General features: G+C 43.3%; 1 protein-coding gene across 1 annotated transcript in view; it reads left to right on the forward strand.

Annotated features, from left to right (window-relative positions):
* The first annotated feature begins 23,102 nt into the window (after nt 1-23,102).
* LOC124555196 (dedicator of cytokinesis protein 3) overlaps nt 23,103-24,907 on the forward strand; it is a 448,693-nt gene continuing 446,888 nt past the window's right edge. The window contains exon 1 of the mRNA XM_047129040.1: nt 23,103-23,189. The gene's annotated coding sequence lies outside the window, so the exon portion shown is untranslated. The remainder of the gene's footprint in view (nt 23,190-24,907) is intronic.

The raw sequence follows: 24,907 nt of genomic DNA on the forward strand, positions 1-24,907 counted from the left end.
TGAACAGTTTACAATATTAGCCGTTTCAGAAATGCTCCTTCCCTTCGCCCAAAAGTCAGTTATCATTCACTTTCGGACATCAGATAAATAGCTCCGTCTCCGCATTATCAGAACGATTGAAATACTGAAATGTTTTCCGCGTCCTTCCGAGACGCTTTATATACCTTCCACTGCTAGTGCTGCCACCCGCCGTATGTAAGTGGTTATTGTATGTTGACGTCTAACAAAGGCGGGGTTCACATTACTGCAATGGTTTTCAGACTGTGGGGCGCACCTCGCTTCCCCCCCTCCCCCACCCCTTGGTCGGACGGGGAGAGCGATACCATCGCATTATGATGTTAAAAAAGTAGCTATTTAGTCAAGACAAATGTGTTAGTACTTACGACAAACTGTCTACTGGGCACCCAGTGTTTCCTGTATACTCTGAGATTCATTTTCATCTTACATCATCACCCTGAATGTAAGCGCAATAACTGACCGTATCCAATCCGACAGCTGGAATCGGCAGCGTGCAAGCACCGTAGACGAGTGAAAATTTGGCCGATCGTCGCACGTCGGACCGATTCGGAACACTTCGCGCCAACTGTCTTCTGAACAGGATTTCTCACAGCTGCAATAATATAGTAATTGTGGGCAGTAGTGGCTTTGTTTCTAAGCAGCGCTGGCGCTCGAGTCTTAGTTGAACTGAGTTGTTCGGTCAGTATCGATCAAACAAGCTGTTTAGTCGAGTATACTTTTGATGTTAAAGTAAACTGTTTACTTGTAAAGCTATCCCTTTTTTTCTTTTTTTACGTCGTTATGAGTTTGCCGAAGAAACGCAAATAAATACAGTGATGATTACATTAAACACGGCCGGCCGCGGTGGCCGTGCGGTTCTACGCGCTCCAGTCCGGAGCCGCGCTGCTGCTACGGTCGCAGGTTCGAATCCTGCCTCGGGCATGGGTGTGTGTGATGTCCTTAGGTTAGTTAGGTTTAAGTAGTTCTAAGTTCTCGGGGACTGATGACCACAGCAGTTGAGTCCCATAGTGCTCAGAGCCATTTGAACCATTAAATACGGTTTTGTTGCTGTACAAAACAATGGTGGCTACCAACTGCCATGTGTTATTTGTTATGAAGCATTGAACAATGATGCCAAGAGACCTTGTTGACTCGAACGGCATTTGTAGACTAAACATAGCGCATTGAAAGGTAAGCCGATGGAGAGTTTTGCTGCAAATTGTGCGAGTTTGAAACGTATGAAGTTGGATAGTACTGGATCTATTGCTCATTCTTCTGAAAAAGCGATCCTAGCTTCCTAGGATTTATCGAAACTCATCGCAAAGGCTAAGAAAGAAAACTTTCACAGATATCGCTTTCTGACAACACTGTGAAACGTCGAAAGATGATACGGCCGAAGACATAACAAATCTGGTAGCGCAGGTCGTGAAAGAATCGGAATTTTTCGCAATACAGGTAGGCGGGAGTACAGATGTTGCAAATTGTTGTCAGCTGTTAGTTTTCTTACGATACATACCAAACGAAACAATTAAAAACGGGATGCTATTTCCTACTGAGCTAACTACTTCAAAAGCGGTTAATATACTGACAGCGATATCTGTCTTCTTATGCAAATATGAACTGTCGTGCAAAAGGTGATCGGCGTATGCAGAGACAGCGCCCCGTCAATGCTTCGATCTCGCTCAGGCTTCGCGCAGATGGTCAGAGAAAAGAATCTGAATGTTATTTCAATTCACTGTGTTATAAACTATCAAGTCTTAGCAGCTAAGACACTTCCAAACGGAATTAACGACGTCTTAAAATTATGCATCAAAATTGTGGATCATGTTAAAAAGTCTGCGTTAAGTATTCGTCTTTTTACTGTCCTTTGTGAAGGTTTGGGAACAAAACATAAAAAATTGCTATTTCATACGGAAGTACGCTGGCTCTCAAAAGGAAATATGTTAGCTAGATTATTTGAACTTAGAGATGAAGTGATTCAGTTTTTGGAAATTCAAAACGAAACTTAATTGTGTGTGCATCTCCGAAAGCCAAATGTTCCAGTTGTGTTGGCTTTATCTGTCAGATATTTTCGATTCACTGAACTCACTCAACTTGAAATTGTAAGGTGCAGATTCGAACATTTAATTTATCATCGGGACGCCGTCACTGCGTATACTGATAACTTGCAACTTTGGAAATGTAAAATTGCAGCCTGCAGTTATTCCTGTTTTTCCAAATTCTTTGGAAATCTGCAAGAAGCACTCTTTATGGAGGACGTTATGCAAACTGATACTACGGATAAAATATGAAATTATTTGCAGCATCTAACTGACGATTTCAGACGTTACTTCTCTAGGTCGTCTGATAATAGCATTTACAGACTGGCAACAGATCCTTTCCACGTTGACGTAGATGTGCGGTCGGAAACACTGCAAGAACAAGCTTTGGAAATTAAAAACGATTTTGCAGCCAGATATGACTTTGAGAAGATGGATAAGTCATTATTTTGGGTAAAATATCTGAAAGTTTATCCCAGCATAGCTAAGCAAGCACTGCAACTGTACTTACCATTCACAACCACTTATTTGTACGAAGTCGCGTTTTCAGCAGTTGCAGCAGTGAAAACGAAATACAGAAGCAAACTCAATATTGCAAGTGAATTATGTTGTGCATTTTCTTCTATTCAACCAATAACTGAAAATATTTGCAAAAATATGCAAGCTCATCTTTCACATTGATTTATTTGCTTTTATTACAAAATGTGTGTGCAAATCGTATATGTCTACAATAAATTATTTATATTAAAAAGTTTATGAACTTATTTTTTTGCTCTTATTACTCGTAGCGGGGCGAATAGTTGCGGCAGGCCGTAGTTCGGTCGTCCAGTATTGCCACCATTCGAAGCACTTTGTGTGAGCTATCTTCTATTTCAGACTGCTTGCATCCTCACCGATCTGTTAGAAATTGGCAGGACTTATGACCTAAGATGTTGAGTCCCATAGTGCTCAGAGCCATTTGAAGAAATTGGCATTTTTCTTCTATTCATTGCGATGTATTCCAACAGACTTAATTATTTTCACAATATTTGCTACAAATAAGTAGCGCACTTGAAATTGGCCGCTAGCCGGCGTGGCCGAGCGGTTAAAGGCGCTAGCTACAGTCTGGAACCGCGCAACCGCTACGGTCGCAGGTTCGAATCCTGCCTCGGGCATGGATGTGAGTGATGTCCTTAGGTTAGCTAGGTTTAAGTGGTTCTAAGTTCTAGGGGACTTATGACCACAGCAGTTGAGTCCCATAGTGCTCAGAGCCATTTTTGTTTTTTAATTGGCCATCTCTGTAATGAGTAGAGTCCGAATTTCCATGCGAATGCGTGTATTGAATGTTTTAGGGAATGAATGCATCTGTCGAAGAATTTTTTATTAATATCTTGTGCTTAGAAATTTATGAGGGATACAAATAATTTGCCTGTCTTCAAATGCCTCAAATGGCTCTGAGCACTATGGGACTTAACATCTTAGGTCATCGGTCCCCTAGAACTTAGAACTACTTAAACCTAACTAACCTAAGGACATCACACACATCCATGCCCGAGGCAGGATTCGAACATGCGACCGTAGCGGTCGCGCGGTTCCAGACGGTAGCGCCTACAACCGCACGGCCACCTCGGCCGGCCTGCCTGTCTTCGATGAAAATGTTGCAATAACTTGCATAGGCATAATAGGTACTCTCTTTCCTCGTGTGAATTATGAACAAATTGAATATTATGTAAAATTTATGGTAATTTGGTTGAACTAGTTATTACTTTAGAACTGAAAAAATTTGCCAATTTTAGAGGGCTTTGTTTCATAGAACTGTGTGTAAAATATAACACACTAAGCCTAACCATGTCCTTTGCATGTCTATGTTAAAATGTTAGTCGCCAAAACAAAAGTGTTTCCTTGTCACCCACATTTTTAGTTGTTCTTCTCGTGGCATGTCAGAACAAGTCGGAACATTTCGTATCGATAAACCTCTTTTGGCGCCATCTTCAATATCTTACTCTTGTGGCACCAAAGATGCGAGGGAAGTGGTGTTGTCTCGTTGTGTATCGTCTGGCTTTGACATAAATAATGACGAAATGAGCGATTAATCAGTAGTGGTAATAATTGTATATCTATAAAATTGTCTAACACTACCTAAAATGGCTAATACGTTTTTGAAATGTCGTTTTTCTCTACTAATTGGTGAGTGCTACAACACCTTTAAAGCAGTTTAGTTTTCTTTGATGCATGTGAGTAACGCATTTGAAGATGAGCGTCTATCTGTATAATGCGGAGTCTCGAATCATGTTTCTTCCGTGTCAAATTTATACCGTTGAAGCGAACTCTTCAGTTGTCAGCTGTGAGTCTGAAACACATAAACACTCCCCCTCACACGTCACTCCTCACCGCAGCGATAATTCTACTCTCCTGCTTCCTCCACCTGCAGGCCCTTGACATAAAACACTAAATTCAAATGTTCGTCCTGTAACAAATGCTCTACCGCTCATAATCCAACGAACGTGTGAACATCAGTATAAATTTGTGTAGAACTGAGTGTACTCATCACACTTACCAATATTGTAAGAAGAGACCTTGTCCCAAAATGACTGAGGAAACAATTCTTAATTTTGTCGTTGTGGTTGTTGTACGCGCAGTTTTAGTCAACGGCTTACGTCAAAGGCGTGCGTGTTGCAGAGAGAGTGTTGTTTAGCCACCACGCTCCTTGAGATGGGGAATGTTGACTTGGCTCCACTTCGGTGCCGCCAACCCACAGGTGCGTGCACTTCCTATGGAACAGAACTGGTGCTCGTCGGCCAACGTTTTGGATAAAATTATGTGCCAAAGTGAAGTAAATATAAATGTAAAAGTGAAACTGAATGTTGATACTGCGTATTTTTATTGTTTTTTGCTTCATTGTACAAATTTTGGTCTGGTGGCAGTTCATGACTCCTCACATGTTTAAGATATGTTAGTGAATGGAAATTGGGGCTCTAATAATGAGTCTTCAGGAATCCGTGTTACTTCCGTGCTGTATTTACACGATAGTGGATGATCGGTACCAGGCGCACTCACCTCATTTATGTTGGCAGTGTCGAGAGAGAAATTAATACATATGCGTTTCGCCTTTCACGACCCCATCTCCTCTCCAAGTCCTTGCTACTTTCCTTTTAACCTCCGTACCCGTCCCCTCAAGACAATGAGCTAATCGGTCGCATTTTCAGGTGCTTGCTGTAGGTAATACAGTATTATTATTGTGAAGGGGGTGTACAAGGTTTCCATTTTTGGCTGTAGACAGGCGCGATAAACAGAAATTTGGGAATCCATGCATTAGTGTGTCTGGCTCGTGTAAAACCTTAACTTTGTCTTGCGAAGAGCTTTGCAACTGCAACGATTCTTTCAACGTCTTTTTCTTTTTCAAATTCAAAGTACCACTGATTTTCTATGTCAATCGTAGTAATGTTTTCAAGGTGTGGTTTTTTAATTTAATTCATAGAAATATTTTCAGATTTTAAAGTGTTCTGCGCTTGCTTCATGGTACAAAAAATGAGAAGTTAAATGCCGTCAACCTGGAGACCCATAGCCGTGTTACAAGTATTTTAATTTAAAATAAAACAAAGTATCGGATTATGAAGAGTAAATTAACTAAATTCAGCCTGTGTTCTCGTAGTTTTGCATTTTCCTTGTCACTTTTATTCTTCCTCTTACGATAAAATACTAATGGGCTGGCGGTTTGTTTTGCTCACAGGCGAATTTCTACTCCTGTAATAACAAACTTCAGTCTGCCTCCGTAAGTGAGAGGAGAGAGCAGATGGCTGCTCTGTGCAGGATCAGGGTTCTATTCCTGGTACTGCTAAGGATTTTCCGTTAGTTGGTTGTTTTGAGGAAGGAGACCAGACAGCGAGGTCATCGGTCTCATCGGATTAGGGAAGGACGGGGAAGGAAGTACGGGGTGCACTCAGCCTCGTGATGCCAACTGAGGAGCTACTTGATTTAGAAGTAGCGGCTCTAAGGTCTGGAAAGTTGGCAAAACGGCCGGGAGAGCGGTGTGCTGAGCATATGCCCCTCCATACCGCATCCGCATGACGTAGCACGGTAGAGGGCTAACAAGGGGACCGTACCAACTTCCTATCACTGATTTCACTGATATTTACAGGGTGTGTAGGGCACGACTAGGAATTCAACATATGTAAACGGGAAGACGCAACTCTCACCTGTTTCCGAGAAAATCGAGTTTGAATATTTTACACGTGCTTGTACAGGGTGTCCATAAAGTCTGACTACATAGGGAATTTTTTGGTCGTGCGTGCCCAACACATTGCCTGTTTCTTTAAACTTGGTAATTTATTTCCCGACGCAGTAAAACAAATAGGTTGACGATGAGGGTGTCGAAGGTTATTCTTCCCCAACAATGCGATAAGGCCATCCTTCTCGTCCAGTTAAGAGTGCCAACTCCACTCGTTCTTCTTTAGACAGGGCCATCACTCAATCTAGAAAAAAACAAAATTTATTAGAATTATTAGAATAATAGAGTATAGAATATTTATTAGGACAACAGAACAGAAGGTTCAAAATGGCTCTGAGAACTATGGGACTTAACATCTGTGGTCATCAGTCCCCTAGAACTTAGGACTACTTAAACCTAACTAACCTAAGGACATCACACACGTCCATGCCCGAGGCAGGATTCGAACCTGCGACCGTAGCGGTCACGCGGTTCCAGACTGAAGCGCCTAGAACCGCACGGCCACAACGGCCGGCAGAACAGAAGGAAACAAGCGACGACAGAAGAGGGGCATATGAATGGTCTTGTTGCTGCTGCAGTTGATGCGCACGTTAGCTCCCGCGCAATCGCACGAGGAAGTGGCGTGACTCAGGCAAGTGTCCTATGCAATCTCCATCGACATAGGTTCCATCCCTATCACATCTATCTCCGGCCAGAGCTGCATGCAAACGATTATGAGAATCGTATTAACTCCTGTACATGGGCATTAAGATTGGATACTCCAGATGCGTCATGTATCTTGTTTAGTGATGAAGTCACATTTACCAATCATGCCCAGGTAACCCGCCGAAACATGCACAATTGGTCTGTGGAAAATCCCCGACGGTTTTGTCAGGTGGAACGTCAGCGTCGATGGAAACTTTTGGTGTGGGATAGTGAATCATCAGCTCATAAGCCCGTTTTCCATAGAAGTATCCCAGCCTTGTAACAGACGATCTTCCACGGATGCTAGAAGACGTTCCTCTGTAGAGTGGGAGGAACTTGTGACACCAACGTGATGGCTGTCCTGCCCATAGTCCACGAAGTACTACAGCATGTTTTCACGAATTGCTTCCAAATCGTTGGATTGGACCTGTACCTTGGCCGGCCCGAACCCCGGATTTGATGCCTGTAGACCTTTTTCTGTGGGTACAGCTGAAAGACGCTTTCTACAAGGACATACCAGCTACACCCGATGATATGCAACGCCGTATCACTGCAACCTGCTCGGACATCTCCGCTGAAATTATAGCACGAATGCAGCAGTTGTTTCATAGCAGACTTGGAAGCGTGTATTGCCGCTGCCAGTGGTCATTTTGAACATAACCTGTGATGGCCATTTGTCTCGTTACTGGTCAGAATACACATAACTGGTGTAGGCACTTGTGTTGTTCAAAAAAATGGTTCAAATGGCTCTGAGCACTATGGGACTTAACATCTATGGTCATCAGTCCCCTAGAACTTAGAACTACTTAAACCTAACTAACCTAAGGACATCACACAACATCCACCCATCACGAGGCAGAGAAAATCCCTGACCCCGCCGGGAATCGAACCCGGGAACCCGGGCGTGGGAAGCGAGAACGCTACCGCACGACCACGAGATGCGGGCTGTTGTTCTTTAGTGTGTGCTACCACAGATATTGCACAATTGTCGGTGTGGGAACTTTTGAAAATACCATATCTCGTAAACAACTCGCACTAGAATCCTGCAACAAACACCACTGACATTCTAATTTACCCTATTTTTAGTTTATTAATGTCAACAGGCAATGTTCCATTTTAAAAAGTGTACGTTTGCACAAAAAATACCTTTCTAACAATCGTTACAGTCTGTTGATTGGCTAACAATACGAGCTCCTGATCACGAATCCATTCTGTGAAAACCGCACATCAAAAGCATTTTCCATTTCCGTAATATTTGAGGTGAAAGATTTATGTGATTCACAATATATATGCCTCTGGACTTTTTTTATATTCGGCCTGGGATCACTTTGACTGGAGTGGAATTGTCTTCAGTCTTGAGTCCCACTTCGAACTGAGCCCCAATGGCCAACGAGAAAGTGTCTGAAGACGCCCCGGACTGCGTTGGGCTACCAACGGCCTGGCAACCAGTAGTGATGGTCTGGGCTGCCGTTTCTTTTCACAGCAGGACTCCTTTGTTTGTCATCTGCGGCATGTGGCACCCCTACAACACAGCGGTGCGTAGGCGATATTCAATGCCCCGTTTTGTTGCCCTTTATGACAAGCCATTATGAGCTTGCATTTCAGCAAGATAATACTCGCCCACACACGGCAAGAGCTTCTACTGCTTGTCTTAGTTCTTGTCAAACCCTACCTTGGCCAATGCACGGTATACTTTAACCAGAGCGACACGCGGACAGTTTACAAACTTAGCCGTTTCGGAAATGCATCCATCCTTGACCCGAAAGCCAATGATCGTGGACGTCAGATAAATCGCACCGTTTCAGCATCTCCTCAACAACCGTTCACTCAACGTTGCTGCGTGTGGGTCATCGCAGCGTGTGCCTGGTTCATGCAGCCATGCAGCCACATACGCTGTCATGACAGGTGGCCGTTTCAGATGAATCATGTTCTATGCTCCATGGGACAGACGGCCGTTGGCCTGCACGTCGTCAAATGTCCTCAAGCAAACAGGGAGGGGGCATTATGGGCTGCGGAATGTTTTCGTAGCATTCCCTGGTTCGTCATGTCATTCTGTAAGGCACAGTGGATCAACACTCATATGCATCCATCTTTTGCGTGGTTGGAATTGTACCAGAATGAGTTAACAGTACCCCCTGACCACCAACTCCCCGGGTTTAAACCCAATCGAGAATCTGTGGGATCACCTTGATCGGGCTATTCGACCCATAGATCCTCAACCGAGGAATGTAGCGCTGCTGACTACGGCACTGTAGTCGACATGGCTCCACATTCCTGTCGGTATTTTCCAGAATATCAAAGACTCGCTTCCTCCACGTCTGCGCTGCAAAATGTGATTACTCTGGATTCTAACAGGTGGTCACATTAATGTGACTGGTCAGAGAGGAGAGCATTCTTGGTGCGATGTTTCAGAGGTGTAAGTTCTTTGAATTAATGCTGACTCATGGAGATGCAGTATATGAAATGATAAACACCAGCAGGTGCTGAGGAAAATGAAACGATTTTCTCGTAATTGGCCGGAGCCGTCTTGAAATCGCTCATCGGTGATATCGAATGACGTTTCTTCTCGTCTTTCTAAATCATACGAAGCTATGAACTGCTATTCCTTCATCAATTTAACACTGTTCTCAGCGTCCGCTGATAAGGCGCGCACTGTTGCTGAAAACTGAAAGCCTGAAAGAAATTGCACACTTCCCTTTCTGTGAGATACGTGAATGAAGCACAGTTACTTTCTGACACACGTTTGTGTGTCACGTATTCCCCAATGGTTTTCTTTCTCATGCTGAGATTTCGCGTTCCGTGGACATCAAAGCACTAACGAAGACCTAAAGCACTCAGTCGTGGTATTGTTAAAGGAATCGATTCAGGAAAACAACTAAAATCTTGGTCGTTATCGACCAAACGGTATTACGAGGAGTTTTATTATAATCGCTTCCTAGTTTCCTTGTTTAACATTTCGCATGTTTTCCGTGATTTCCTTGCGCAGTGACTTAATACACGTAAGTATGGAGGAATTATTAAAAATTTCATTCTATTCGAAACTGCTTCCATGCGAAACGCAGGAATTTCGTTAATACAATATTATTCCCTTACGTGATTACGCTACGAAATTTAAGTTTTGGGCCGTAACTAGGAGACTGTCGTCATGTGTATCTAGTAGAGATAACCTCGTCGCAGAAAAAAGTGGCATTCGCATTTGGTTGTGCCATGGCCATACGGTGTGTGAAGTTGGTGGATTTCTTGGTGTTTCGCGGAGGACTTCATGTGTCTGCAACAGTGGTGTAACACACTTGGCCACGAAACACGACGTCAAAATTGTGGTCGGAAAAAGATCCTGACTGAGAGAAACCGGTGACGCTTTCCACAGCTTGTGAGTAAAACTTGCCTCCAAACCCGACAGGAACTGGTGCAGCCAGTGACTGAAGGCCCATACCAACCTGTTAGCGAGAGATCATTGCGACGAGAATTCTATGCAATGAATATTTGGAGTTGGTCACCTCGCAAGAGACCATTGCTCACATAGGCCCATAAAGACGAAAACAGCAAAGTCAGTCAGGCTGGAAGAATATGTAACTGGTTTTCTGAACACTCGCCCGCCCTATCACATCTCAATTGGTCAGCAAAATCACCTGTTGAAGCCCATACAAAATCTGTGAACATACTGGCGAAGCCGGTAAAACGCAGACATCAGCATCCCCGCAGTTTGGTGGAACTGCGCTATCAAATCCTCAGCGAGTGTCTTCATCTGGATGCGACGTACCTGCACAACTTTCTAACAAGTGATTATCAAGTCCAGGCGTGGAATTACACGATATTAAATTATGGTTGTAATGATATCTGTAGGGGTGATTAATTTTTTGTCCTGTGATTTGGCAAGACCTGGCTTCAGTTGACAGCTCCCCTAAGTTGCGTAGTTCTTAGTTTGACCGTACCATTCTAGAAATATGTCTGAGCTGTCAGTTTTTCTGACTGCCACTCAGAGGAACCAAGTTGAGTCTCTGGTACCACCAGGAATTTTTTGTGATATCGGTTCATCGTCGTTAGGATGACCGAGGAGCTGCTTGAAGGATGAGTAGCAACGCCAGCTTTAAAAGCCGACACTGAAGGCTCAGCTGACCTTAGGCCACACCGGAGATGCTCAGAAGCAGAGGATAAAATCACTCTCCCTCAGGGCAGCCCAGTTAACGAGTTAGTGAATGTTCTTAGAACATTTCCACGATGTTTTATCGAAATTCTCTGGGGTGAATACACTTACAGGCTGTGTAGAGAGGTAGTCATAAACTTGTAATTGTTTCTTCAAAAACGTGAAGCAGCGACGATGAAATATGGGAATGCTGTTATTCCTTCTTTGCGTATTCACCCTTCAATGCGGTACGTTTTTTCAATGCTGAATGAGTTGGTGAAGACCCTGGTTGTAGAAGTTTGCATTTTGGCTGTCCGGAAATGTTCCACAGCGCAAATGTTTGTAAATGCCTGCCACGCATTCTTCACCCGAGGAAAGAGGAAGGAGTCACTGGTTGCCATGTCAGGAGAATACGGGGTGAGGAAAAATTGATAGTTCAAAGAAGCATCATGTGTGACTGTCCTGTGCAGAATGAGCTGAGGCATTGACATGGAGCAAAATCACTCCTTAGACAGCTTCCGCTACGTTTCGTCTCGACAGCCTCCCGTAATATCCCAGTCAACGAAGACCAAAAAATGTCGATCTGGGAAAAAATCGTGTACTCGCATATTTCTGCACAGTGCTATGAGGGAGTGTCACGAACAACATACTAAAAATCCTGACCGGTTGGTATGAGCGTTTGGGTCGGGAGCGTTTCAAGGCCACTTTTTATATTTTTCTCGAATATCCGGAAAACCGCGTCTTCTAGCGAATATGTTTCCCAGTAGAAAATTAAACTTCATTAAATTTCTTACAAAGAACACCCTATTAATTTTTTTCTCTGTGATTAATAATTTCTGCTTTGCAGGGGATGCAAAAATCGCAGATTAGTAAAATTATTGTTTTAACGGTATAAAATTAAAGTTTATCTTCAACTAAAGCAGATTAAAAGCAAATATTAAATATGTACACTACGTCTAAGTGCAGCAGAGTCATATTAAGGGATAAATTATGCTCTGCAGATGTAACAGGATAAGAGGGGGCAGGGGGGAAATGTGTGGTGTAGAAACGTGAGAGAAGGTCGGTCGCCGGGTTGTGGTCATGCACTTCCTTTCTTCAGAGGTCTGCAAATTGAAGATCACAAAGTTACACCACCCCTCCACGGCATTGGCGACGCAGTTCGGAAAATTCCCCGGGAGGTGTTTATTTCCCGCAAAATATGTTCACACTAAATGGATTGCAAATATGAGTTACTAATAATACTTACTCAAGTAACGCATATGGCCAGAATTTGCGTAAATCTCTGCACACTGTTCTACACTGCTAGAGGAAAAATAAGATTCGTAGTCGTCCTGTAGGGCCGCGCATAGTGGCCGCGCGGTTTAGGACGCCATGTCCCGGATTGCGCGGCTCCTCCCGCCAGAGGTTCGAGTCCTCCCTCGGGCATGGATGTGTGTGTTGTTCTTAGCATAAATTAGTTTAAGTAGTGTGTAAGTCTAGGGACCGATGACCTCAGCAGTTCGGTCCCTTAAGAATTCACACACATTTGAAGATTTTCGTCCTGTACGGCAGCTGTAGCGTACTTCCGGGAAATGACTGATTTTTCGCTGTTTCCACTATCACCTCGATTGTAATACACCTGTCTTCGGGCACAGGGCCTCCGTTTCTTCAGAGATATTCTGCCATTTCCTTCTTCGTCATTCAGATTTGTTTGTCCACGCTGGAAACATCTGCACCACCTAACCACTGTGTTACACATGATGTCCCAGGAGGACCATGCTCAGGGATACATGGGCTCGAAAATACAGGGCTATTACAAATGATTGAAGCGATTTCATAAATTCACTGTAGCTCCATTCATTGACATATGGTCACGACACACTACAGATACGTAGAAAAACTCATAAAGTTTTGTTCGGCTGAAGCCGCACTTCAGGTTTCAGCCGCCAGAGCGCTCGAGAGCGCAGTGAGACAAAATGGCGACAGGAGCCGAGAAAGCGTATGTCGTGCTTGAAATGCACTCACATCAGTCAGTCATAACAGTGCAACGACACTTCAGGACAAAGTTCAACAAAGATCCACCAACTGCTAACTCCATTCGGCGATGGTATGCCCAGTTTAAAGCTTCTGGATGCCTCTGTCGGGGGAAATCAACGGGTCGGCCTGCAGTGACCCAAGAAACGGTTGAACGCGTGCGGGCAAGTTTCACGCGTAGCCCGCGGAAGTCGACGAATAAAGCAAGCAGAGAGCTAAACGTACCACAGCCGACGGTTTGTAAAATCTTACGGAAAAGGCTAAAGCAGAAGCCTTACCGTTTACAATTGCTACAAGCCCTGACACCCGGTGACAAAGTCAAATGCTTTGAATTTTCGGCGCGGTTGCAACAGCTCATGGAAGAGGATGCGTTCAGTGCGAAACTTGTTTTCAGTGATGAAGCAACATTTTTTCTTAATGGTGAAGTGAACAGACACAATGTGCGAATCTGGGCGGTAGAGAATCCTCACGCATTCGTGCAGCAAATTCGCAATTCACCAAAAGTTAACGTGTTTTGTGCAATCTCCCGGTATAAAGTTCACGGCCCCTTTTTCTTCTGCGAAAAAAACGTTACAGGACACGTGTATCTGGACATGCTGGAAAATTGGCTCATGCCACAACTGGAGACCGACAGCGCCGACTTCATCTTTCAACAGGATGGTGCTCCACCGCACTTCCATCACGATGTCCGGCATTTCTTAAACAGGAGATTGGAAAACCGATGGATCGGTCGTGGTGGAGATCATGATCAGCAATTCATGTCATGGTCTCCACGCTCTCCCGACTTAACCCCATGCGATTTCTTTCTGTGGGGTTATGTGAAAGATTCAGTGTTTAAACCTCCTCTACCAAGAAACGTTCCAGAACTGCGAGCTCGCATCAACGATGCTTTCGAACTCATTGATGGGGACATGCTGCGCCGAGTCAAAGCATTGTGAAAATATCTCAAATAATAAAGTTATTGTAGAGCTGTGAAATCGCTTCAATCATTTGTAATAACCCTGTACATACCTTAAGAGCTATGAGCACTCGTTCGTCAGAAGCGATGTCGTTCACAGTGGTGAAGATGAACAAGTGCCTATAGCTCTTAAGGGATGCACTTTTGAGCCCATGTTTACTATACATTTTTTCCTTGCTTTGGTCCGTATTACCACCTCTCAAAGTACGGAAAGCAAAGAGCTGGCAGTAGAAGAGGTTTCTCCCACAGTACCGAAGATGAAGTGCTCATAGCTTTTTAGGTATGCATTTGAGAGTCCATGATTACTAAACTTTTTTGTTCGCGTGATCGTTCCTGTCATATCCTGAATATTGACCTTTCCTCTTGGGACACCTCTATGATGGTACATTATTGCTGTACGTTTACACCAACTCAGAATGTGTTTGTTCAGCGTTGTTCCCCTTCAAATGAAGAAAACGGATCATCAGACGATGTCCCAGGTTACATTTTGTTTTGAGTCTTCTAGCGGCGAGCTAAGGTACGGTGCCGTGAGGATTTCAGTGTGTACCATAATTGCGGACATATACCTCCAAACAAACAAACAAAAAATTATCTACGCAGCTGCATATTTTCGATGTGGTAACTAAACATTCCCACTACCCCTCGTGCACGTGAATTGTTTGAGTACGGCTACATGCTGATCATTCATGGGTTACTGAACAGCGTGTTGAAAAATTAATAAGACTGAACATACACTACTGGCCATTAAAATTGCTACACCAAGAAGAAATGCAGATGATAAACGGGTATTCATTGGACAAACATGTTATACTAGAACTGACATGTGATTACATTTCCACGCAATTTGGGTGCATAGATCCTGAGAAATCAGCACCCAGAACAACAAACTCTGGCCGTAATAACGGCCTTGATACGCCTGGGCATTTAGTCAAACAGAGCTTGGATGGCGTGTACAGGTACAGCTGCCCATGCAGCTTCAACACGATACCACAGTTCATCAAGAGTAGTGACTGGCGTATTGTGACGAGCCAGTTGCTCGGCCACCATTGACCAGACGTTTTCAATTGCTGAAAGATCTGGGGAATGTGCTGGCCAGGGCAGCAGTCGAACATTTTCTGTATCCAGAAAGGCCCGAACAGGACCTGCAACATGCGGTCGTGCATTATCCTGCTGAAATGTAGGGTTTCGCAGGGATCAAATGAAGGGTAGAGCTACGGGTCGTAGCACATCTGATATGTAACGTCCACAGTTCAAAGTGCCGTCAATGCGAACAAGAGGTGACCGAGACGTGTAACGTCCGCAGCTCGTGGTCGTGCGGTAGCGTTCTCGCTTCCCACGCCCGGGTTCGATTCCCGGCGGGATCAGGGATTTTCTCTGCCTCGTGATGACTGCGTGTTGTGTGATGTCCTTATGTTAGTTAGGTTTAAGTAGTTCTACGTTCTAGGGGACTGATGACCATAAATGTTAAGTCCCATAGTTCTCAGAGCCATTTGAATCATTTCGAGACGTGTAACCAATACCATCACGCCGGGTGATACGCCAGTATGGCGATAACGAATACACGCTTCCAATGTCCGTTCACCGCGATATTGTCAAACACGGATGCGACCATCATGATGCTGTAAACAGAACCTGGATTCATCCGAAAAAATGACGTTTTGCCATTCGTGCATCCAGGTTCGTTGTTGATTACACCATTGCAGGCGCTCCCGTTTGTGATGCAGCGTCAAGGGTAACCGCAGCCATGGTCTCCGTACTGATAGTCCATGCTGCTGCAAACGTCGTCGAACTGTTCGTGCAGATGGTTGTTGTCTTGCAAACGTCCCCATCTGTTGACTTAGGGATCGAGACGTGGCTGCACGATCCGTTACAGCCATGTGGATAAGATGCCTGTCATCTCGACTGCTAGTGATACAAGGCCGTTGGGATCCATCACGGCGTTCCGTATTACCCTCCTGCACCCAGCGATTCCATATTCTGCTATCAGTCATTGGATCTCGACCAATGCGAGCAGCAATGTCGCGATACGATAAACCGCAATCGCGATAAGTTACAATTCGACCTTTATCAAAGTCGAAAACGTGATGGTACGCATTTCTCCTCCTTACACGAGGCATCACAACAACGTTTCACCAGGCAACGTCGGTCAACTCCTGTTTGTGTATGAGAAATCAGTTGGAAACTTTCCTCATGTCAGCACGTTGTAGGTGTCGCCACCGGCGCCAACCTTGTGTGAATGCTCTTAAAAGCTAATCATATCCATGTCACAGCATCTTCTTCCTGTTGGTTAAATTTCGCGTCTATAGCACGTCTTTGTGGTGTAGAAATTTTAATGGCCAGTAGTGTATTAGTCTTTACTACATCTAATGAAACTGATGATACTCTTTCATTACGGTTTTTAGTGAAACTTGACACTATTTTTTAATTAAAAATTTGTCTTTGGCATAGAAGATGTTCAGAAGAAACGATTATAGGCTTTCAGACATGGTTTTGTTGGACAGATGTTCAAATATTTACGTGGTTACTAATTTCACTCCCTTCTGAGCCACCGACAGCTTTAGTAATGAGTAACGGGGGTCATCTTTTATTTCTAGTGTTGTAGCTACGGATATCACTATTCTTCTCAAACTGTGATGGCTTGGTGTTTTACTAGGACGATAAGCCACCGAGTTTACATATGTAATTTTACCTTAGCCGTATCTAAGGAAGTTTACCACCTGTACTGGTTGCACTTATGATAGACATCATTTGCTAAAAACCGTGACGAACATTCATGCAATTATATTAGTGTGTGCACTTGCTTGCTGTAGTGTTGAGTAAGGCGGCCGCCTCCGTTTTAGCCCTCTGGGAGCGCGGCACGTAGTTAATAATGCAGGCTGGGCAGCGCGCAACTTTGTGCGGCTAACTTTCTGCAGCTGGTGGCACAAGCTCCGCCCCCGCCTTCTTCCACTCCGACGCGCTGCCACAAAATACTGGCCAACTTGCCTCTCACCTAATCATAAGCCCAGTGCGCTCTATACGACCGACTGCCGCCCACGAAGAGTTGTTAACATTTGTAGAGAGCGTTCGAAGTTTTAAATAACGAAAATCTGTTAGAAAAGTTACATTTGAGGTAAGGTCCTCCGAAGACCGTGGTTTCTGTATTACCAACACAAATTTTTCAATGTAGTCAGTGGATGGGTCTAAATATCCTAAAGTAGTTTAGAATTTTGGGATTTAATCTATTAGCAGTACTGTGAGAAACTGAAAATTGGCGTGTCACTCACCTAGACAGGCCCGGCCGGATATTTATTTATTTATTTATTGAAATTTGTGGTAAGTTCCTATGGGACCAAACAGCTGAGGCCGTCGGTTCATAGGCTTACATACTACTTAATCTAACTTAAACTAACGAACGCTAAGGACAACACGCACACACATGCCCGAGGGAGCACTCGAATTTCCGACGGGGAGAGCCGCGCCAACCGTGGCAAGGCGCCTCTGACCGCGCGGCTACCTCGCGCGGCATTTACTTATTGACATTACAGAGTTACCCACCGCCTTGGTAACCATGGTGGGCCTTTTGCTACTAAAAACTAGTAAAAAGTTGCAGAAGCAGACTCTCTATCTTTTTCTATAGCTTCTCTCACTGCTGTTTTTTTTTTTGTCTTTTACATAATTACATTGTTAATTAAAAATATGTGACACATAAAGTACATTTTAGAAAAGGAAAACAAATTTTGCTGTATTCTTAAGAAGAAGAAAATAGACGAAAAGAAAGATTTAGGTACCTGGCTATTTCAAGTAAGAGGGCTTCGGTAAACAATTCGAGCTTCTCTCACCTGAATTATATGTGTATATGTATGAGTATGTATGTGTGTGTGTGTGTGTGTGTGTGTGTGTGTGTGTGTGTATGTGTGTGTGTGTGTACGTGTGTGTGTGTGTGTGTGTGTGTGTGTGTGTGTGTGTGTGTGTGTGTACGTGTGTACGTGTGTGTGTGTGGCTTTGTGTGTGTGTGTGTGTGTGTGTGTGTGTGTGTGTGTACGTGTGTGTGTGTGTGTGTGTGTGTGTGTGTGTGTGTGTGTGTGTGGCTTTGTGTGTGTGTGTGTGTGTGTGTGTGTGTGTGTGTACGTGTGTACGTGTGTGTGTGTCTTTGTGTGTGTGTGTTTGTGTGTGTGTCACGAGGTTAGCTCCATATGGTTTGTTTATGACACATGAGAGTACTATCTGTTATTACAATTACTTTCTCCATCTGCCCGCGCCATAAGGGGAGAGGAGCCTCGGAGAGGTGATCTCGAGCCTCTGCTGCCCGAAGGGCACTTCTTATTAATGTTGTGCGTTCATGTTTCTGTACTGGAGTCTTGTTATACTGCGTATGTGTTTTTATGGATAGTATTATAAACATGTTTTTCAGTTTGCATCTTGTACAATTTACATATTACGCAATTACATGTTTGAAAACAATGTCTCGAAGAACTAAAGAATTACTTGTTTCACTTTGTACAAACAAGAAAATTCGTTGTTTTATTTTTTTATTACTTAGGCCTATTTATTTAAATTCATGTATACATTACTTGCAATGTTGTTGCAGTCGCGTAATCTGCTACTATGCAGTATATGTATCTATACCTGGTAACGCTGATGTGTTCCTGTCATCATCCGTGTCTCCATGTTCATCTGTTTCCGAATCAATATTTGAATCTCTGTTGTCCCATTTACCGTGCTGTGGCGTAGGTAGTCTGTGTCTAGTTGTGATCACGTATATACTCGTTGCCTCTTATAAGTCTAGATAGGCTCCATTTATATTGACATCTTGAAGCTTGCTGTATGTCTTCGATTTCTGTCATCGGTCGTGTGTGTATGTGTGTGTGTGTGTGTGTGTGTGTGTGTGTGTGTGTGCTCGCGCCGCATTATAGTGTCATGTGGTCGGGGACCCACGTTCCTCGTATACTCTCCCGGATAGCGCCACGCGTTAGCGCAGCGCTTACGGCATTCAGAGAGGCGCGCCGATCCTGGGGTCGAATCCGCCCAGCGGACTAATGACAAGGGCCAGTGTGCCGGCCAGCCTGGATGTGGTTTTAGGCGTTTGCCCCACATCCGGCTAGGTAAACACCGTGCTAGAACCAGTACCGCCTCAGGTATATGATTCGCGAACATTTAGAAAACGTTCGCACACTTTCACATGAGGAAACACCAGACACAGACAGTTGGCGTACACAAATTCTGTCCCGGGTTAGAAATGGGTGGCGACAGGAAAGGCATCCGATAACCTTCTGGATTTCCAAATCCAATCATTAACATACCGACCCTGTGAAGATACGGGATAAACGCAGGGAAAAGAATTGAACTGCTCTCCAATAAAAATGACAAGAAGTCATATTTTTGGGGGGTTCACAAGAAGCAGTTGGCAAGCGTTTGTGACCGAGCGAGTTGGTTCCGTAATGAAGACATTGGACTCATGTTTGAGAGGAATGGGAATCAGATCTTTTAGTCATCCTGGTATCCATTTCCCATCGTTTCCCTACATCACTTTAAGCAAAAGTCGGAGTACTTTCTTTAAAACGCCCCAGAATATTGCTGCCCTCTTCCTTCTCAAAATCCGTTTGGCGCTCAGCCTCAACTGAACAGGACGTCGACGAGATGTTTAACTGTATTCTTCCTTCCAGTGTTAGATCGCGACTGGTATTCTGGTTTCAGCGCCGGTGTACACTTATGGACAACTGTAGGTAAAATTGTGCCTCAGTAGCGCTGTGTGCTGGTATCAGCTGCGTGACAAACCACCGAAAGAACAGAAGCTGGTCGGTCACAGCTGAGTTTTATTGATACTATGAGAGTGACCCAGACTATAATTTCACCGCTGTGATCTCGTTTTCAAAGAACAAGCGTTGTTGAAAAAGCCTTAGGAAATGGCATCCACGACAAACTTCAGAAATTTATTCACATAATTAAGGCCATTTGGAATTTATGACAGAATGCAACTAGCTGCAGTGAGTGTTCCAAATAAAGACAGGATGCACACTAACAGCCCTCCTCTCGATTGCAATTTTTTCGCATATTCAGCTGGCATCATCGGAGAAGGAAGCATAGATGGTTCAAATGGCTCTGAGCACTATGGGACTTAACATCTATGGTCATCAGTCCCCTAGAACTTAGAACTACTTAAACCTAACTAACCTAAGGACATCACACAACACCCAGCCATCACGAGGCAGAGAAAATCCCTGACCCCGCCGGGAATCGAACCCGGGAAGCCGGGCGTGGGAAGCGAGAACGCTACCGCAGGAAGCATAGAAATTATCCTCTTGTCGACAGCGCAGTAACTGGAGATGGCGCACTAGCTCAGTTTGAATCTGTTGGAAGTAGCCGCAATCTTATCCATGGTTCACCTCTGATTCACTTTTAAGTGACTTATGGAAACCAGCTACAGCTGAAGCAGAATGTGTGGACGACGATATCAAACCTGATTGTCACTAGTGTGAGCCTAGTACCTTAACCACTGCACTATCTCGCTTGGTAGAGATTTGTCGGCTGATTTCCCTGGAAACCTTTTTTGTAGTTGGCCTAAAAAGATTCGACGAACTCGAAAAATTCCGCTCTTTTGCCTTTAATCCCGTTGTTTTTTAGTTAAAAATTTACTAAAAGTGCTTGATCGGCGTATTACTTGTAGTACAGTAGTCTAGAAATCGGCCTCCGCAAGTCGAAATACTTCCTCGTGTAGTTGTTGGCTGAAGTCGCTTCATTTAATTAACTGCGACGTCGAGTGACTCACTTCATCCCTCGTACGGATATGTCTGGAGGGGACTTCTACAGAGATCGAATTCGATGGGGGAAACATGGCAGTGATTAAAATTCTTCCTGCGGGCGGTGGGTCTGCTCGAATAGTTCATTAATCTGAGCGCTGACGACAAAAGCAATAGATTCACTCACCGACGTACAGCGAGGCATACGGTTCAATCTAACCTCGCGTATATATCCTATTGTGTGTGTATGTGATAGAGAGAGAATTAAAGTTTGTACATTTAACTTCGAGAAATGGAAACTGAACTTCATCAACTGTAATTTTGTTGTTTCTCGAACTAATCAGACTGAACTGTTTCCGTAATCCTTTGTGACTCGCGCAGTTATTTCAGTTATACTAACACTGAAAAGTCGGATGGGTGCATGAGACTTATTTCCAGTTTTTGAAATCCGTCATCACAGACAAGAAGAATAGACAGCAGTCGACACTCGTCATTATCAGCATTTCAAAATTTTGCAAATTCTCATTGAACTACGCTTAAATGGCTTAGTTCTGTATACGATTTTGTACCAATACTTTTACTTTTGGCTAACCGTCTCGAAGATATTATTGTTGACACAGAATGCATAAACATGTAATCCTTATGATACACGAATCTTTTTAGTTTTGTAGGAAAGTTCTTGAACCGAATGTGGCTATACACGACTATAGTACCAGTCTAATCTTGCAGATCTTCATACTTAATTTTTATAATGTCCATTTTGTTGGTATCTGCAGTAACTTTTACTAACATCCTTACTTCTTGTCCTGTTTATGTGAAATTTTATTTTGGAGTGACGTCAATGAAGTCTAATTCCTTTCATTTCCTGCCGTTGTCTTCTGTGAAATTTAAAAATAACTTCTGTGAAGATAAGTTACGCTGGAAGACTTGTAAGATTTACGCGCATCCATTACGGATGTTCTAGAACTCGTGACTATCTACTGAGTAACAAATACGAAAAACTGCAACTAATATTGATTTATTCCGTTAAGTAGTTTCCGAACCTCTTCACAATCGTCTTCAGCTGATGCACATGGAAGTTACACGTTTGTTTATTTCCAGCCGGTCGGAGTGGACGAGCGGTTCTAGGCGCTTCAGTCTGGAACCGCGCGACCGCTACGGCCGCAGGTTCGAATGCTGCCTCGGGCATGGATGTGTGTGATGTCCTTAAGTTAGTTAGGTTTAAGTAGTTCTAAGGTCTAGGGGACTGATGACCTTAGAAGTTAAGTCCCATAGTGCTCAGAGCCATTTATTTATTTCCATAGCGTTATGCTGGGTACTAGTTAGCGACAATATAGGCCCCATTACACAGTAACACGCTATGGAAATAAACATATACGTAGCTTCCAGGTGCCCCATCTGAAGATAAGCCTAAAAAAGGTTCGAAAACTAGTTAATGGTATAAACGACTGGTTGCAGTTTCTGTGTTTGTACTTGTAAGTATGATAAGATCTCCGCAAAAGATTATTGCGTATGCGAGCGATTCTGTAATGGTATTTAAAACTGAAAGCCCGTTGCAAAGCTGGCCGGCCGCGGTGGCCGAGTAGTTCTAGGCGCTTCAGTCCGGAACCGCGCGACTGGTACGGTCGCAGGTTCGAATCCTGCCTCGGGCATGGGTGTTTGTGATGTCTTTAGGTTAGTGAGGTTTAAGTAGTTCTAAGTTCTAGGGGACTGATGACGACAGATGTTAAGTCCCATAGTGCTCAGAGCCATTTTTTTTTTCGTTGCAAAACTGAATTGACGAAAGAGATACAACGATGTACAAGGCAGAATCCGTGATCAAACTGCCAAGTAAATTTGAAAGCAAAGTGAAAAACAACATACTTTGCATTACATGAGAGGCTACAGATAAAATAAACAGAAAAGTAATGTTCCTTTGCAAATCCCTGTCATGAGGCATGAGGATCGGTCGAGAAGCATGTCGGTGCTGATCGAGCTGAACTACCTCGTGAAATTTATCGCGAATACGATTAGGAACTAAAGGATTGCTTTTGGTATCGAGTATGTCATCTGTCTAGCGATGACCTAAAATGTATATTACACAACACATACATACGTATAGCAAAACCTTGTAAATAAAGGCACATTTTCAAAAAAAAAACGACGAAATGTTATGTCACTTTGTAATGCTGTAACTGATTTTTATGCTTTTGACCCAGTCACATTCCGCATTAATTGTCGTAAGGACTTCATAAGACTTGGCGTGTTCCACACTGCAAGTGACCACTGGAAACGAGTGCTAGCTACACTGATTACTGTAAACTCTGTCACCAGTTAACATAATGCTATATCAGATATTTTTCTTGTTTGTAGGCTCTTCGAGTCAGTGATACCACTGGAGGATCCAGTCGTCAGAGAAGTTACGTTGGTTCTACGAGAATGGGGAAATATTTGGAAGCAACTGTTTGTGGTAAGATACTGTTAAAATGGACAAGTAATTTAGTTTGATAATCATAGTTATAAAAAATTAGTTTACAGTAATTACCCATTCCTAAAATGTTCTGCAGGTATATTTCTTTGCCCTAAAGCGAGTACTGCAAGAATTTTGACTATGTTGTTACATAGACTGGGATGACGTATAATTTTTTGCTGAAAGGTCAAGTCTGAATTTTTGTTTGAGCTTCCATTGTGTTTAGAATAGATAAAAAAATCAAATGCAGTACATTGGCCTAAGTACAAGAGCACGGAATAAAACGCCGGCCGAAGTGGCCGTGCGGTTAAAGGCGCTGCAGTCTGGAGCCGCAAGACCGCTACGGTCGCAGGTTCGAATCCTGCCTCGGGCATGGATGTTTGTGATGTCCTTAGGTTAGTTAGGTTTAACTAGTTCTAAGTTCTAGGGGACTAATGACCTCAGCAGTTGACTCCCATAGTGCTCAGAGCCATTTGAACCATTTTTGAACGGAATAAAACCTATTTAACGAGATACTACAGGAGAAGAAAAATAAGTTACTCAAGAAGCATAACGAGCTTAATTAATGCTATGTGATGAAGGGCGTATCTTTTCTCGGAAATATGATACTGATAAATTCTTTGTTCGAACATTTTCTGTGTAGACGGTGAAACATTTTTGACGTTGTGCGTAGTTATGTTTTAAAAATGGCTGGTAGACGATGCAGAGATTTCAAAGAGTATGTTAAATATATGCTGAAGTCCCTTTTCAGTATTAATGATAATAACAATAATAATAATAATTATCATTATTATTTGCGAATTCTCCCAATAAATGGATGACGTTAAGCAAACACCTCAGTCAAATTTTCCTTAGGTTCTTCTTGTTGACCAGTAGGCATTCATTCTTTCCGAGAAGGTTTGTTTGGCTTGTTTACGTTCTTCCGACCACTTCGATCTGTACTGCTTTTGTTTTGGTTGCTCTGATACTACTTCCCATTTATCTACTATGTGTCTGAAGGCGTCTTTATCTCAAATGTCGGTTGATCTTATATTAGCGTTTTTGAGGTCATTTCGAATTTCATTCAGCCAAGTGATATCACATCGTCTATTACCCTTTTTGTCAACTGCTTTTCTGATAATCTGTTGAGATGACCAAAGACTTTTCCATTCGCCTTTTCTTAATGCCAGTTTAGAGGTTTGAAATTTTTCTATTGTTTGATTTATTGCAACCTGTAACCGTCTTAGGTATGTCTTGCTCTCAAAACTTTCCTAATAAGCGGTCTCTCTCTCTTTTTAATTTTTTTCTTCAAGTTCATGTTTTCTGTTAAGTGTCAGTGTTTCGCTTCCGTAAAGGACTGTTGGTTTTATGACTGTGTTGTAGTGCCAAATTTTTGTCCATCTTGACATGGAGTTTTTGTTGTAGCGGTTTTCGACTAACCCTAATACTCTTTCAAATTTTTTAAGGCGACTTTGCTGTTAGATTTTTTCAAGGTCTGTCAAATTCTCAGAGGTATTTAATGAGCGAGATCCAGCTGATTTCACTGTATGTTGTTTTCAGGCTCGTCATTCTATATTTGAACATAAGAATTCAGTCTTTTCGAATGAGAATTGTAACCCTACATTTTCTACACATTCTTTAAGTATCTCGAGCAGTTTTACGGCAGTCTCTTCACCTGTTGTAGATATCGCCAGTTCGTCTGTAAACACGAGGTATGGTATGTAGAGGTTGTTCGTGGA

The sequence above is a fragment of the Schistocerca americana genome, chromosome X (assembly GCF_021461395.2).
Source record: "Schistocerca americana isolate TAMUIC-IGC-003095 chromosome X, iqSchAmer2.1, whole genome shotgun sequence".
In the NCBI taxonomy this organism is placed as follows: domain Eukaryota; kingdom Metazoa; phylum Arthropoda; class Insecta; order Orthoptera; family Acrididae; genus Schistocerca; species Schistocerca americana.